The 17522-nt window shown below is 41.1% G+C and overlaps 1 non-coding gene across 1 annotated transcript; it reads left to right on the top strand.

Annotated features, from left to right (window-relative positions):
• The first annotated feature begins 13172 nt into the window (after window positions 1-13172).
• LOC130977829 (small nucleolar RNA R71) lies at window positions 13173-13280 on the top strand. The gene has a single exon (XR_009085504.1). It is a non-coding gene; the product is annotated as a small nucleolar RNA R71 (small nucleolar RNA).
• The last annotated feature ends 4242 nt before the right edge of the window (window positions 13281-17522 follow it).

Raw genomic sequence — 17522 nt, 5'->3', positions numbered from 1 at the left:
ACTTGTACCTCGTTGTTTTATCCTGACGACCATCTAGGTCGATTCACAGAATTTTCACGTTTTGACCAGTTTATTTCGGGGCATTTCGTAGAATAATAACGTAGGAAGGAATTTCATAAAGAGATATTTGAAAGGAAAAGATCTTTATTTATTTGTAAGGGTACTTCTTTTGCTACTAAGGGTTTGTTGTCCCTTAGTTCCCACTTTGATGCCTCGTTAAAAACCCCCTTCAGGAAAACCCTTTCTTTTGGGAAAAAAAACCACGAAGTTGGGAAAAGAGTACATCAGGAGTGGGGTTCGCTTTTAACTATAGTACCTTTTCATATTACAAGCATGCCATGACCTAGGTAGCTCGGTGCCGTTTAAGTTGGTCACCTTATAGTAGCATTTTCCTAAGACCTCTCTAATTTTGTATGGTCCTTTCCAATTAGCTGTGAACTTTTCTTCCCCAGACTTGTTGACTCCTATGTCGTTTTTTATCAAAACCAAGTCGTCTGGGGTGAGGCTTCTCCGAATGACCCTTTTATTGTACCTATTCGCCATCCTTTGCTTCAAGGCCGCTTCTCTTATCTGAGCTTGCTCTCGGACTTCGGAGAGGAGCTCAAGTTCTTCTTTGTGTCCCCGTATATTTCCAACCTCATCATAGAAGCTCACCCTTGGACTTTGCTCGTTGATTTCAACTGGTATTATGGCTTCTATGCCATAAGCAAGTCGGAAGGGTGTTTTTCCTGTGGCAGACTGAGGTGTGGTCCAGTAAGCCCAAAGTACTTGTGGGAGCTCCTCAGCCCAGGCTCCCTTTGCATCTTGCAACCTCTTCTTTAGTCCTGCCAGTATGACTTTATTAGCTGTCTCGCCTTGCCTATTTGCCTGTGGATGTTCTACCGAGGTGAACTGATGCTTGATCTTCATGCTGGCTACCAGGCTTCTGAAGGTCGAGTCGGTGAACTGAATGCCATTATCTGTGGTGATGGAGTGAGGTACTCCATACCTTGTGATAATGTTCTTGTAGAGGAACTTCCGACTTCTCTGAGCGGTGATGGTGGCTAATGGTTCTGCTTCTATCCACTTCGTGAAGTAGTCTACTCCCACTATTAGGTATTTTACTTGCCCAGGCGCTTGGGAGAATGGTCCTAGCAAGTCCAATCCCCATTTTGGGAACGGCCATGGAGAAGTTATACTAATTAGCTCCTCAAGGGAAGCAACGTGGAAGTTTGCATGCATTTGGCATGGCTGGCATTTCTTCACGAATTCTGTGGCATCCTTTTGCAAAGTCGGTCAGTAGAACCCAGCTCGGATGACTTTCCTGGCTAGAGCGACCTGGCTTCGAGATGGTTTCTGCAGATACCATTGTTGACCTCTTCTAAGACTTCAGCTGTCCTTAAGGTCGGGACGCACTTTAATAGTGGTGTTGATATTCTCCTTTTATAGAGAATATTGTATACCAGAGTGTAGCTTTGTGCTTCCCTTCCGATCTTTTTAGCCTCTTTTTTTCTCTTTGGGCAGGATATCGAATTTTAGGTATTCGACTAAGGGGTTCATCCATCCGAGGTCTAATCCGGAGACTTCAAGGACATCTTGCTTGGCCTCTGTTTTAACTACAGAGGGCTCTTGGAGAGTTTCCTGGATCAAGCTTCTATTATTTCCCCTGGCTTGGTACTTGCTAACTTGGAGAGGGCGTCCGCTCTGCTGTTGAAATCTCGAGTTATGTGTCTGATCTCGGTCTCTCCAAAGCACCTAAGATATTCCAAGGTCTTTTCCAAGTACCTCCTCATATTAGGGTCTTTGACCTGATACTCTCTATTTATTTGGGAGGTCACCACTTGAGAGTCGCTGAATATCCTTACTTTTGTCGCTGAATATCCTTACTTTTGTCGCACCGACTTCCTCCGCCAGCTTTAATCCTGCGATCAAGGCTTCATATTCCGCCTGATTATTGGAAGCCGGGAATTCAAATTTGAGGGAAATCTCTATTTGCGTTCCCCCTTCATTGACTAGTATTATGCCTGCACCGCTTCCCACCTTGTTTGAGGATCCATCTACGTATAGTTTCCATGTAGTGGATTCTTCCTCTTTGTCTCCTGCATATTCTGCTGAGGTCAGTGAGGCATTGGGCTTTAATTGCCGTCCGGGTTTCGTATTTTAGGTCAAACTCGGAGAGCTCTATTGCCCATTGAACCATTCTTCCTGCAATATCTATTTTTTGAAGGATTTGCTTCATGGGTTGGTTCGTTCGGACCTTTATTATGTGAGCTTGAAAGTAAGGACGTAGCCTGCGTGAGGCTACTACTAAGGAGTACGCAAACTTCTCCAGTTTTTGGTACCTTTGTTCAGGGCCTTGTAGGACTTTGCTGGTGAGGTATACAGGATGCTGCCCGACCTCATCTTCCTGTATTAGAGCTGATGCTACAGCTTTGTCGGATAAATACAGGATGAGCTCTTCCCCAACTACAGGTCGGATCAGAATTGGAGGTTAGCTCAAAAACCTTTTGAACTCCTGAAATGCTTCTTCGCACTCTAGGGTCCATTTGAATTGGCATCCTTTTCTTAGTAGAGAGAATAGTGGAAGGGATCTTAGTGCTGATCCTGCCAAGAACCTAGAGAGTGCGGCAAGTCGGCCATTCAATTGTTGGACCTCTCTTAGGCAAGTCGGGCTTTTCATTTCTATTTTCATTTCTAGAATGGCTTTGCACTTGTCGGGATTCGCTTCGATCCCTCTTTGTGTCAGCATAAATCCTAGAAATTTTCTAGCTTCTACCGCGAAGGTGCATTTTACAGGGTTAAGCCTCATCCCATGCAACCTTATGGTGTTAAATACTTGCGAGAGATCCCTCAAGAGGTCGGTCTCCTCCTTGGTTTTCACCAACATGTCGTCTACATAGACTTCCATTAAATTCCCAAGGTGAGGAGCAAACACCTTATTCATCAACCTTTGGTATGTGGCTCCGGTATTTTTTAATCCAAAAGGCATGACCACATAGCAGTAGTTTGCCCTAGGCGTGATGAAGGATGTTTTTTCTTCATCCGGCTTGTGCATCGGGATTTGATTGTATCCCGAGTAGGCATCCATAAACGACAAGTATTGGTACCCTGAACTAGAATCTACTAGGGTATCAATACTGGGAAGTGGATATGGGTCTTTAGGACATGCCTTATTCAGGTCAGTGTAGTCAACGCACATCCTCCACTTGCCGTTTTGTTTTTTGACCAGCACTACATTGGCCAGCCATGCCGGATACTTGACCTCTCTGATGAAGCCGGCTTCCGAGAGGGCTTGCACTTGTTCTTCCACCACTTGAGCTCGTTCTGGTCCAAGATTTCTTCTGCGCTGTTGTACGGGTCACGCTTCGGGATATACTGAAAGCTTGTGGGACATGAGCTCGGGGTCTATCCCTGGCATGTTAGAAGCTTTCCAGGCAAAGAGGTCAGAATTATCTTGTAGGAGCTTTATCAGCCTCTGCTTCAGGTCTCATTCTAGGCTAGCTCCTATGTTGGTATTTTTTCCTTCCTCTTCTCCGACCTATACTTCCTCAGTTTTTTCCCTTGGTTGCGGCCGCAGTTCTTCTTTAGCTCTGACCCCACCGAGTTCGATGGTGTGCACTTCCTTGCCCTTCCCTCTCAGGTTCAGGCTTTCATTGTAGCATTTCCTTGCCAATTTTTGGTCGCCCCTGATGGTTACTATTTCCTTAGGTGTCGGGAATTTCATGTAAAGATGAGGGGTAGAAACCACTACTCCGAGCCGATTTAGGGTTGCTCTGCCTATTAAGGCATTATATGCTGACCCTACATCGACGACGATAAAGTCAATGCTCAGAGTCCTGGATTTTTCCCCTTTTCCAAAAGTCGTGTGGAGGGGTATGTATTCTGGTGGCTTTATTGGCATGTCGCCTAGTCCATATAGGGTGTCAGGGTAGGCTCTTAACTCCTTTTCCTCCAACCCTAGCTTATCGAATGCTGGTTTGAAGAGAATGTCAGCCGAGCTTCCTTGATCTATCAGAGTTCTATGAAGATGGGCGTTGGCTAGGATCATAGTTATCACCACGGGATCATCGTGTCCCGGAATGATCCCTTGGGTAGCGTTTGTTTGCGAGACAGTGACTAAGGGGACAGTGACTGAGAGACAGTGATTGAGAGACATGAACATAAAAAATCTTAGTATTGTGTTTGGTGTAATAGTGTACATGACTGAATTTTATCTCAGTATCCTCTTTGGTTTGAATTAAAACTAAATACTAAAATTGTTAAATTTACAATTATACCCTTAAATTTTATATGAAACCCTAATCCCAAATCTAGATTTCAGTTCTTCCTGTACCCACGGTAGCTAGAACCCAGTCCATAGTTCTTCTTGTCTTCTCTCCCCAAATCTTCCAGTCTTTCACGTCGTCGCTAGAAACGCTGGATACGACCGAGCGACGACGGAGTGCCTATCTCCAGCGCATCACAATCGTGTCTTGAAGCCTCTGACGGTCCTCTCATTGCTGCGGATTGGGTGCTTTCGGGTCTGCGCCGCCACTATTGCCACCGTGTCGGACCTGTGTCTCTTGTCTCTCAACGGACCCGGTAAGTTCGTGAAGCACAATATTCATATCTACTTTGACATCTGTTGACTTAATCTGATTTGTTATATTGAGTCTTGATTCTGAACATGCATTCTACAACACATTTTTTTAAATTCAATTCCTGATAATGCCACCTAACTAAATGAAGAAGGTATAGAGATAGAGTTATGTATGTAGTTACTTATTCGAACCTGCCGTATTTGCATTTTTGAATCTATTTTTTTGTTTTCCTAAGTTCAGAATTGCTTTTAATTTTGAAATTATTTTAGAAAAATGAAATGTTTATTTTCCTAATTTTCCTTTGTCCGCTAATTTGTTTGCATCTTCACATGAATCTGTGACCTTTTATGGTCCTTAATACAATAAAATTGGGGAATTGGAGTTGGTAGAAAACTGCTCAAGTTGATTTGGTTCAGGTGTTGATGTTGTGTGAAAATTAAATACTACTGCCTATGCCCCCATTTCCCTTTGAATTCTCTTTTTCTTTTCTTTTCCTTTATGGCATTGTATTATTATATCTTTAGTTGAAATGGTTGAAATAATTAGCTGCCTCAGTTCTTGACTTTGAATTTTATTTAGCCTAATAAAATTATAACTGAATCACTTTCTTGCTTAACTTTTCATCAGTTTCAAACTTATGGTTACTTTACATTATTTCCAATTGATAAGTAACCAATCGGTAGCTACCCAAAGGTTCATAAGACAAGTGACTAACTCACTTAATTGAATTAATCCTAACTTAGTATTCAACATTTTATAGAATAATGAATCTGGCTAACTTTCGAAAACTTATTAAATCCAAAATTAGTTTATATGACCTGCAATAATCAATATGATTTAGTTAGTTGAAATTATAATATATGACCTGGTGTGCTATATTGATTTGAGAATGTATTATTATTACTGCCTAACATACTAGGAGTGTAAAAATTTATTGAAAAATCCATAGGCACTAGCATTTTATTTTAGCTAGAAAAGAACCAAATTAAACAGGTAGAAGGACCAAATAATTTTCACAAGTAGACTTCAGTGCCGTTAATTTCACTAAATCAATGTTTGCACTAAAAATTATTGCTGTTAACTTATTAGTTATTATGTTAATGTTGTATGATGGCAAACATTATTTTTGACATTATATTATTTTTGGCGTCAAGCATAGACTCGGTTGTTAACATTTTAGGTAACTTTCTTGTTCTCACTGCTCTGCTTTTTTCTTAATTGTATAGAACTTTGTCAATTTCTATCTTGTGTTTTGGTGTGGAAATGGGGATAGGTATGCAGGGGAGTATTTTGGAGACAAAATCCATGGATTTGGTGTATACTACTTTGCCAATGGACACTGCTATGAAGGAGCATGGCATGAGGGACGCAAGCAAGGTATTGGAATTTACACCTTTCGAAAGGCCGACCGGAGATGCGGTGAATGGAATGCTGGCAACCTCAAGCACCCTCTGCCACCACACTCTCATGCCGTCCTTCGAGCACTTCAGGTATTCAATTCATTCAATCGTCCTGCTGTTTCCTCCAAATAAGTTGGGTATTTTTTCCCTTATCTATGTGTTTGTCTAATTGCAGGCTGCAAGGAAAACGGCCGATAGCGCGATTAACCTTAGGCGCGTCGACGATGAGGTGAACAAAGCAGTGATAGCTGCTAACAGGGCTGCCAAGGCGGCTAGAGTAGCCGCCGTGAAAGCTGTTCAGAACAGAATGGATGGACAATTTTGCGATACTGATGTCTAAGAATTAGGGCATTAGCTTTTTGTTATACAATTGTAAATTTTCCTTTTTACTAATTCTGAGTACTTAAAGTGTCACCCCGGATAGCAAAATCTTGCTGGAGGTTGATGATAGTCATGCCTTTTTTTTTTGCCTTTTTCAGATGTTTGTAACGACATGTACATAACGATGTAAATCAAATCAATGAAAGATGAATTTTTTAACATTTTCACTGTGAGGCAACATCCTAAGTAAAGTTTACTAGCATGGTGCTAAGTTGTCAGTGTAAGATTGATCCTTATTTTCACTTGTGTCACTTTGTTTATCATTCTCTTTCTGTGATTCTTTTAAACAGAGATTGAGTTACCACTACTTCTTCTTGAATAATAGAGATGATGACATTCTCATCTTAAACCAATATTGAAAGAGTTAATGAAAAATAAGTTTTTTTCTTCCAAAAAAAAATGAAAAGGCTTGTTCTTGGTGTTGTGATCCTATAATTAACAAAAGCAAAGACTAGAAGAAGAACTGCATTACTGAGAACCACAAATTATAAGAATGGGAAAGTTGATGACCAAAAACTAAAAGATAATTGTCATTAACAAGATTGGTGCGCGAAATTGTGAACAATACTTTTTCACAACTCTCATAATCCCTGGTCATGAACTCCAAGAACTTGGTAGTTCAATTCCATGGCATTACACAACTTCGCACAACTAACCAGCAAGTGCACTGGGTCGTCCAAGTAATACCTTACGTGAGTAAGGGTCGATCCCACGGAGATTGTTAGCATTGAAGCAAGCTATGGTCATCTTGTAAATCTTAGTCAGGCAAACTCAAATGTATATGATGATGAATGAAAATAACATAAAAGATAAAGATAGTGATACTTATGTATATCATTGGTGTAAGAGCTTCAGACAAGTGTATGAAGATGCCTTCCCTTCCGTCTCTCTGCTTTCCTACTGCCTTCATCCAATCCTTCTTACTCCTTTCCATGGCAAGCTCGTGTAGGGTTTCACTGTTGTCAGCAGCTACCTCCCATCCTCTCAGTGAAAGCGATTGCATATGTCCTGTCACGGCATAGCGGAATTCAGCTGTCGGTTCTCGGTCAGGCCGGAATAATATCCATTGATACTTTTGCGTCTGTCACTAACGCCCTAGCCTGCTAGGAGTTTGAAGCACGTCACAGTCATTCAGTCATTGAATCCTACTCAGAATACCACAGACAAGGTTAGACCTTCTGGATTCTCTTGAATGCTGCCATCAGTTCTTGCCTATACCACGAAGACTCTGATCTCACGGAATGGCTGGCTCGTTTGTCAGGCGAGCACTCGGTTGTCAGGCGATCAACCATGCATCGTGCAATCAGGAATCCAAGAGATATTCAGTAAGCCTCAGATGCTTGTAGAACAAGAATGGTTGTCAGTCACCTTGTTCATGGGTGAGAATGGTGATGGGCGTCAATCATCACCTTCATCATGTTGAAGAACAAGTGATATCTTGGTAAAAGAACAAGCGGAATTGAATGGAAGAACAATAGTAATTGCATTAATACTCGAGGTACAGCAGAGCTCCACACCTTAATCTATGGTGTGTAGAAACTCCACCGTTGAAAATACATAAGAACAAGGTCTAGGCATGGCCGAATGGCCAGCCTCCCAAAGAGGGTTCAATCATAAAAACATGATCAAAAGCTCTCTTAATACAATAGTAAAAGGTCCTACTTATAGAAAACTAGTACATAGATGAGTAAATGACATAAAAATCCACTTCCGGGCCCACTTGGTGTGTGCTTGGGCTGAGCAATGAAGAAATTTCGTGTAGAGACTCTCCTTGGAGTTAAACGCCAGCTTTAGTGCCAGTTTGGGCGTTTAACTCCCAATTAGGTGCCAGTTCCGGCGTTTAACGCTGGAATTTCTTGAGGTGACTTTGAACGCCGGTTTGGGCCATCAAATCTTGGGCAAAGTATGGACTATTATATATTGCTGGAAAGCCCAGGATGTCTACTTTCCAACGCCGTTGAGAGCGCGCCAATTGGGCTTCTGTAGCTCCAGAAAATCCACTTCGAGTGCAGGGAGGTCAGAATCCAACAGCATCTGCAGTCCTTTTGAGTCTCTGGATCAGATTTTTGCTCAGATCCCTCAATTTCAGCCAGAAAATACCTGAAATCACAGAAAAACACACAAACTCATAGTAAAGTCCAGAAAAGTGAATTTTAACTAAAAACTAATAAAAATATACTAAAAACTAACTAAAGGATACTAAAAACATACTAAAAACAATGCCAAAAAGCATACAAATTATCCGCTCATCACAACACCAAACTTAAATTGTTGCTTGTCCCCAAGCAACTGAAGATCAAATAAGATAAAAAGAAGAGAATATGCAATGAACTCCAAAAACATCTATGAAGATCAGTATTAATTAGATGAGCGGGGCTTTTATCTTTTTGCCTCTGAATAGTTTTGGCATCTCACTCTATCCTTTGTAATTCAGAATGATTGGCTTCTTTAGGAACTCAGAATCCAGATAGTGTTAGTGATTCTCCTAGTAAAGTATGATGATTCTTGAACATAGCTATTTCTTGAGTCTTGGCCGTGGCCCAAAGCACTCTGTCTTCCAGTATTACCACCGGATACATACATGCCACAGACACATAATTGGGTGAACCCTTTCAGATTGTGACTCAGCTTTGCTAAAGTCCCCAATTAGAGGTGTCCAGGGTTCTTAAGCACACTCTTATTGCCTTGGATCACAACTTTATTTCTTTCTTTTTCTTTCTTTTTCTCTTTCTCCCCTTTTTTTTCGATTTTTTTTTTCGTTTGCTTTTTCTCTTTTTTTTCTGCTTTTTCTTGCTTCAAGAATCATTTTTAATGATTTTTCAGATCCTCAGTAACATGTCTCCTTTTTCATCATTCTTTCAAGAGCCAACATTCATGAACCACAAGTTCAAAAGACATATGCACTGTTCAAGCATACATTCAAAGAACAAAAGTGTTGCCACCACATCAAAATAATTAAACTATTATAAAATTCAGAATTCATGCAATTCTTTCCTTTTCAATTAAGCACATTTTTATTCAAGAAAGGTGATGGATTCATAGGACATTCATAACTTTAAGGCATAGACACTAAGATACTAATGATCACAAGACACAAACATGGATAACCATAAGCACAAAAATCGAAAAACAAAAGAATAAAGAACAAGGAAATCAAGGAACGGGTCCACCTTAGTGATGGCGGCTCTTTCTTGCTCTTGAAGATCCTATGGAGTGCTTGAGCTCCTCAATGTCTCTTCCTTGTCTTTGTTGCTCCTCCCTCATGATTCTTTGATCTTCTCTAATTTCATGGAGGAGAATGGAGTGTTCTTGATGCTCCACCCTTAGTTGTCCCATGTTGGAACTCAATTCTCCTAGGGAGGTGTTTAGTTGCTCCCAATAATTTTGTGGAGGAAGGTGCATCCCTTGAGGAATCTCAGGGATCTCTTGATGAGAGGGGTCTTTTGTGTACTCCATCCTTTTCTTGGTGATGGGCTTGTCCTCATCAATGGGGGTATCTCCCTCTATGTCAACTCCAACTGAATAACAGAGGTGACAGATGAGATGAGGAAAGGCTAACCTTGCCAAAGTGGAGGTCTTGTCCGCCACCTTATAGAGTTCTTGGGCTATAACCTCATGAACCTCTATTTCTTCTCCAATCATGATGCTATGAATCATGATGGCCCGGTCTATGGTAACTTCGGACCGGTTGCTAGTGGGAATGATTGAGCGTTGTATGAACTCTAACCATCCTCTAGCCACAGGCTTGAGGTCATGCCTTCTCAATTGAACTGGCTTTCCTCTTGAATCTTGCCTCCATTGTGCGCCCTCTTCACATATGGTTGTGAGGACTTGGTCCAACCTTTGATCAAAGTTGACCCTTCTAGTGTAAGGATGCTCATCTCCTTGCATCATAGGCAAGTTGAACGCCACCCTCACACTCTCCGGACTAAAATCCAAGTATTTCCCCCGAACCATAGTGAGATAATTCTTTGGATTCGGGTTCACACTTTGGTCATGGTTCTTGGTGATCCATGCATTGGCATAGAACTCTTGAACCATCAAGATTCCGACTTGTTGAATGGGGTTGGTAAGTACTTCCCAACCTCTTCTTCGGATCTCATGGCGGATCTCCGGATATTCACCCTTTTTGAGTGAAAAGGGGACCTCGGGGATCACCTTCTTCAAGGCCACAACTTCATAGAAGTGGTCTTGATGCACCCTTGAGAGGAATCTATCCATCTCCCATGACTCGGAGGTGGAAGCTTTTGCCTTCCCTTTCCTCTTTTTAGAGGTTTCTCCGGCCTTGGATGCCATAAATGGTTATGAAAAAGCAATGCTTTTACCACACCAAACTTAAAATGTTTGCTCGTCCTCGAGCAAAAGAAGAAAGAAGAGAGTAGAAGAAGAAGAAATGAGGAAGAGGGGGAAGGTGGTGTGTTCGGCCAAGAAGGGAAAGAATGGGTGTTTAGGTTGTGTGAAAATGAAGGGGTGAAGAAGGGTATATATAGGTGAGAGGGGGTAATGGTTCGGCCATGATGGGTGGGTTTGGGAGGGAAAGTGGTTTGAATTTGAAGGGTGAGGTTGGTGGGGATTTATGAAGGATGGATGTGAGTGGTGAAGAGAAAGATGGGATTTGATAGGTGAAGGGTTTTTGGGGAAGAGGTATTGAGGTGATTGGTGAATGGGGGAAGAAGAGAGAGAGTGATGGTGGGGTCCTGTGGGGTCCACAGATCCTGTGGTGTCAAGGAAAAGTCATCCCTGCACCAAATGTTGCTCAAAATCACGTTTTGAGCTATTTCTGGCGTTAAACGCCGGGCTGGTGCCCATTCCTGGCGTTTAACGCCAGGTTGTTGCCCTTTACTGGCGTTTAACGCCAGTCTGGTGCCCCTTTCTGGCGTTAAACGCCCAGAATGGTGCCAGACTGGGCGTTAAACGCCCAACAGCTAGCATTACTGGCGTTTGAACGCCAGCTTCTTCTCCTCCAGGGTGTGCTGTTTTTCTTCCTGTTTTTCATTCTGTTTTTGCTTTTTTTCATTGTTTTTGTGACTTCTTATGATCATCAACCTACAAAAAAGATAAAATGACAAAAGAAAATAGTTAACCATAAAACATTGGGTTGCCTCCCAACAAGCGCTTCTTTAATGTCATTAGCTTGACAGAGGACTCTCATGGAGCCTCAGAAATGCTCAGAACCGTGTTGGAACCTCCCAACACCAAACTTAGAGTTTGAATGTGGGGGTTCAACACCAAACTTAGAGTTTGGTTGTGGCCTCCCAACACCAAACTTAGAGTTTGACTGTGGAGGCTCTGCTTGGCTCTGTTTTGAGAGAAGCTCTTCATGCTTCCTCTCCATGATGATAGAGGGATGTCCTTGGGCCTTAAACACCAAGGATTCTTCATTCACTTGAATGATCAACTCTCCTCTATCAACATCAATCACAGCCTTTGCTGTGGCTAGGAAGGGTCTGCCAAGGATGATGGATTCATCCATGCACTTCCCAGTCTCTAGGACTATGAAGTCAGTAGGGATGTAATGGTCTTCAATCTTCACCAAAACATTCTCTACAAGTCCATGAGCTTGTTTTCTTGAATTGTCTGCCATCTCTAATGAGATTCTTGCAGCTTGCACTTCATAGATCCCTAATTTCTCCATTACAGAGAGGGGCATGAGGTTTACACTTGACCCTAAGTCACACAAGGCCTTCTTGAAGGTCATGGTGCCTATGGTACAAGGTATAGAAAACTTCCCAGGATCCTGCCTCTTTTGAGGCAGTTTCTGCCTAGACAAGTCATCCAGTTCTTTGGTGAGCAAGGGAGGTTCATCCTCCCAAGTCTCATTTCCAAATAACTTGTCATTCAGTTTCATGATTGCTCCAAGGTATTTAGCAACTTGCTCTTCAGTGACATACTCATCCTCTTCAGAGGAAGAATACTCATCAGAGCTCATGAATGGCAGAAGTAAGTCCAATGGAATCTCTATGGTCTCATTTTGAGCCTCAGATTCCCATTGGAACTCAGAGGAGATTGGTACATGCCCACTGAGGTCTTCCTCAGTGGCGTCCTCCTCCTCTCTTTCCTCTCCATATTCGGCCATGTCTATGGCTTTGCACTCTCCTTTTGGATTTTCTTCTGTATTACTTGGGAGAGTGCTAGGAGGGAGTTCAGTGACTTTCTTGCTCAGCTGACCCACTTGTCCTTCCAAATTTCTGATGGAGGACCTTATTTCATTCATGAAACTTTGAGTGGTCTTTATTAGATCAGAGACCATTGTTACTAAGTCAGAAGTATTCTGCTTAGAACTCTCTGTCCGTTGCTGAGAAGATGATGGAAAAGGCTTGTTATTGCCAAGCCGGTTTCTTCCACCATTATTATTGAAACCTTGTTGAGGTCTCTCTTGATTCTTCCATGAGAAATTGGGGTGATTCCTCCATGAAGAATTATAGGTGTTTCCATAGGGTTCTCCTAGGTAATTCACCTCTTCCATTGAAGGGTTCTCAGGATCATAAGCTTCTTCCTCAGATGAAGCTTCCTTAGTACTGTTTGGTGCATTTTGCATTCCAGACAGACTTTGAGAAATCAAATTGACTTGTTGGGTCAATATCTTGTTCTGAGCCAATATGGCATTCAGAGTGTCAATCTCAAGAACTCCTTTCTTCTGACTAGTCCCATTGTTCACAGGATTTCTTTCAGAAGTGTACATGAATTGGTTATTTGCAACCATTTCAATCAATTCTTGAGCTTCTGCAGGCGTCTTCTTCAGATGAAGAGATCCTCCAGCAGAGCTATCCAAGGACATCTTAGATAGTTCAGAGAGACCATCATAGAAAATACCTATGATGCTCCATTCAGAAAGCATGTCTGAGGGACATCTTCTGATTAATTATTTGTATCTTTCCCAAGCTTCATAGAGGGATTCTCCATCCTTCTGTCTGAAGGTTTGGACTTCCACTCTAAGCTTACTCCATCTTTGTGGTGGAAAGAACTTTGCCAAGAAGGCATTGACTAGCTTTTCCCAAGAGTCCAGGCTTTCTTTAGGTTGAGAATCCAACCATATTCTAGCTCTGTCTCTTACAGCAAAAGGGAATAGCATCAGTCTGTAGACCTCAGGGTTAACCCCATTAGTCTTGACTGTGTCACAGATTTGCAAGAATTCAGCTAAGAACTGATGAGGATCTTCCATTGGAAGTCCATGGAACTTGCAATTCTGTTGCATTAGAGAAACTAATTGAGGCTTAAGCTCAAAGTTGTTTGCTCCAATGGCAGGGATAGAGATGCTTCTCCCATAAAAATCAGGAGTAGGTGCAGTGAAGTCACCCAGCACCTTCCTTGCATTGTTGGCATTGTTGTTGTTTTCGGCTGCCATGTGTTCTTCTTCCTTGAAGAATTCGGTCAGGTCCTCTAAAGAGAGTTGTGCTTTAGCTTCTCTTAGCTTTCTCTTCAAGGTCCTTTCAGGTTCAGGATCAGCTTCAACAAGAATGCCTTTGTCTCTGCTCCTGCTCATATGAAAGAGAAGAGAAAAAGAAAATGTGGAATCCTCTATGTCACAGTACAGAGATTTCTTGAAGTGTCAGAGGAAAAGAGAAATAGTAAGAAGAAGGAGAAGAAGAATTCGAACTTTATTAGTTAGAGTTCGAACTTGTGCATTTAGAAGGAGTGGTACTCCATAAATAGAAGGATGTGGGAAGGAGGGAAGAGAATTTTCGAAAATTCAATCAAAAAGATTTTGAAAACACTTTGAAAATTTGATTGAAAATTTTCGAAAATTGAAAGTGGAAAAGAAATCAAGTGATTTTTGAAAAAGATTTTGAAATTAGAAATCAAAAAGATTTGATTGAAACTATTTTGAAAAAAGATGTGGTTAAAAAGATTTGATTGAAAAGTTATGGTTTTAAAAAGATGTGATTGAGAAGATATGATTTGAAAACAATTTGAAAAGATATGATTTTAAAAATTAATGACTTGCCTAACAAGAAAAGATATGATTCAAGCATAAAACCTTTCTTAATAGAAAAGGCAAAAAATGTTCAATCAAATCATTAATTGTTAGTAAGTATCTTTGAAAAAGGAAAGAAATTGATTTTGAAAACATTTGATTGAAAAGATATGATTTGAAAAAGATTTGGTTTTGAAAAACTTTGAAAACTTAGAAAAAATTGATTTGAAAACAAAATCTTCCCCCTAGCACCATCCTGGCGTTAAACGCCCAGAATGGTATACATTCTGGCGTTTAACGCCCAAAATGCTACCTTTTTGGGCGTTAAACGCCCAACCAGGTACCCTGGCTGGCGTTTAAACGCCAGTCTGCCTTCTTCACTGGGCATTTTTGAATGCTCAGCTTTTTCTGTATAATTCCTCTGCAGTATGTTCTGAATCTTCAATTCTTTGTATTATTGACTTGAAAAGACACAAATTAAAAATATTTTTGGATTTTTAATAATCAAAATGCAACAAGAATCAAATAACAATGCATGCAAGACACCAAACTTAACAGTTTGTGTACTACTGACACTATATGAGACACATAAACACTCAAGCCAAAAGAATTCAAAGATCAAAACAAAGAAATATATGCATGGTTTCGAAAAAATGTAACAAAAACATGCATTTGACACCAAACTTAAGATGAGACTCTAGACTCAAGCAAAAAACAGCAAATATTTTTTTTTGGTTTTTATGATTTTGTAATTTTTTTGTGTTTTTCGAAAATTAAGTGGAAAAAGGTATCAAAATTCTTAATGAGAATTCCAGGAATCAGTGCAATGCTAGTCTAAGACTCCGGTCCAGGAATTAGACATGGCTTCACAGCCAGCCAAGCTTTCAAAGAAAGCTTCGGTCCAAAGCACTAGACATGGCCAAAGGCCAGCCAAGCCTTAGCAGATCACTGCTCCAAGAGCAAAATTGATGAGAATCAACAAGCTCTTGTGGTGATAAGTTGAAACCTCGGTCCAATCAGATTAGACATGGCATCTCAGCCAGCCAGATTTCAACAAATCATCATGAAACTCTAGAATTCATCTTCAAGAATTTCGAAAAAAATAAATACCTAATCTAAGCAACAAGATGAACCGTCAGTTGTCCAAACTAGAACAATCCCAGGCATTGTTACCAAAAGCTTGCTCAAAACTTGAACAATCCCCGGCAACGGCGCCAAAAACTTGGTGCGCGAAATTGTGAACAATACTTTTTCACAACTCTCATAATCCCTGGTCATGAACTCCAAGAACTTGGTAGTTCAATTCCATGGCATTACACAACTTCGCACAACTAACCAGCAAGTGCACTGGGTCGTCCAAGTAATACCTTACGTGAGTAAGGGTCGATCCCACGGAGATTGTTAGCATTGAAGCAAGCTATGGTCATCTTGTAAATCTTAGTCAGGCAAACTCAAATGTATATGATGATGAATGAAAATAACATAAAAGATAAAGATAGTGATACTTATGTATATCATTGGTGTAAGAGCTTCAGACAAGTGTATGAAGATGCCTTCCCTTCCGTCTCTCTGCTTTCCTACTGCCTTCATCCAATCCTTCTTACTCCTTTCCATGGCAAGCTCGTGTAAGGTTTCACTGTTGTCAGCAGCTACCTCCCATCCTCTCAGTGAAAGCGATTGCATATGTCCTGTCACGGCATAGCGGAATTCAGCTGTCGGTTCTCGGTCAGGCCGGAATAATATCCATTGATACTTTTGCGTCTGTCACTAACGCCCTAGCCTGCTAGGAGTTTGAAGCACGTCACAGTCATTCAGTCATTGAATCCTACTCAGAATACCACAGACAAGGTTAGACCTTCCGGATTCTCTTGAATGCTGCCATCAGTTCTTGCCTATACCACGAAGACTCTGATCTCACGGAATGGCTGGCTCGTTTGTCAGGCGAGCACTCGGTTGTCAGGCGATCAACCATGCATCGTGCAATCAGGAATCCAAGAGATATTCACTAAGCCTCAGATGCTTGTAGAACAAGAATGGTTGTCAGTCACCTTGTTCATGGGTGAGAATGGTGATGGGCGTCAATCATCACCTTCATCATGTTGAAGAACAAGTGATATCTTGGTAAAAGAACAAGCGGAATTGAATGGAAGAACAATAGTAATTGCATTAATACTCGAGGTACAGCAGAGCTCCACACCTTAATCTATGGTGTGTAGAAACTCCACCGTTGAAAATACATAAGAACAAGGTCTAGGCATGGCCGAATGGCCAGCCTCCCAAAGAGGGTTCAATCATAAAAACATGATCAAAAGCTCTCTTAATACAATAGTAAAAGGTCCTACTTATAGAAAACTAGTACATAGATGAGTAAATGACATAAAAATCCACTTCCGGGCCCACTTGGTGTGTGCTTGGGCTGAGCAATGAAGAAATTTCGTGTAGAGACTCTCCTTGGAGTTAAACGCCAGCTTTAGTGCCAGTTTGGGCGTTTAACTCCCAATTAGGTGCCAGTTCCGGCGTTTAACGCTGGAATTTCTTGAGGTGACTTTGAACGCCGGTTTGGGCCATCAAATCTTGGGCAAAGTATGGACTATTATATATTGCTGGAAAGCCCAGGATGTCTACTTTCCAACGCCGTTGAGAGCGCGCCAATTGGGCTTCTGTAGCTCCAGAAAATCCACTTTGAGTGCAGGGAGGTCAGAATCCAACAGCATCTGCAGTCCTTTTGAGTCTCTGGATCAGATTTTTGCTCAGATCCCTCAATTTCAGCCAGAAAATACCTGAAATCACAGAAAAACACACAAACTCATAGTAAAGTCCAGAAAAGTGAATTTTAACTAAAAACTAATAAAAATATACTAAAAACTAACTAAAGGATACTAAAAACATACTAAAAACAATGCCAAAAAGCATACAAATTATCCGCTCATCAAAGATCATGACCATAAATATTGTACTTAGTAACAAATTCCTGCTCAAACCACCAAAATAAAGGCCATACCACAATACCAATAAAACTGTACAAAGAACCTACACCTATTCTGAACATAGCAAAATAAAGGCGTTTCCAAAATATCTATCCAAAATGCATACGAAATATAAGTTTGTACGTTATATCATCTTAAACATAACCTACTCCCAAAATCCTAAAACCTAACAGTGAAAAACTTAATACTCTAGCCCAACCCTAATACCCTTAACCAACAGTCAACTTCATATAATGGAGCGGACAAGGCCAATCATCTGTGAATCTGACAAGCCCCAGAA

Source organism: Arachis stenosperma, chromosome 4, assembly GCF_014773155.1.
Source record: "Arachis stenosperma cultivar V10309 chromosome 4, arast.V10309.gnm1.PFL2, whole genome shotgun sequence".
NCBI classification, from domain to species: domain Eukaryota; kingdom Viridiplantae; phylum Streptophyta; class Magnoliopsida; order Fabales; family Fabaceae; genus Arachis; species Arachis stenosperma.
Note: the sequence above shows the minus strand (reverse complement) of the source record. Positions and strands in the feature narration are given on the sequence as shown.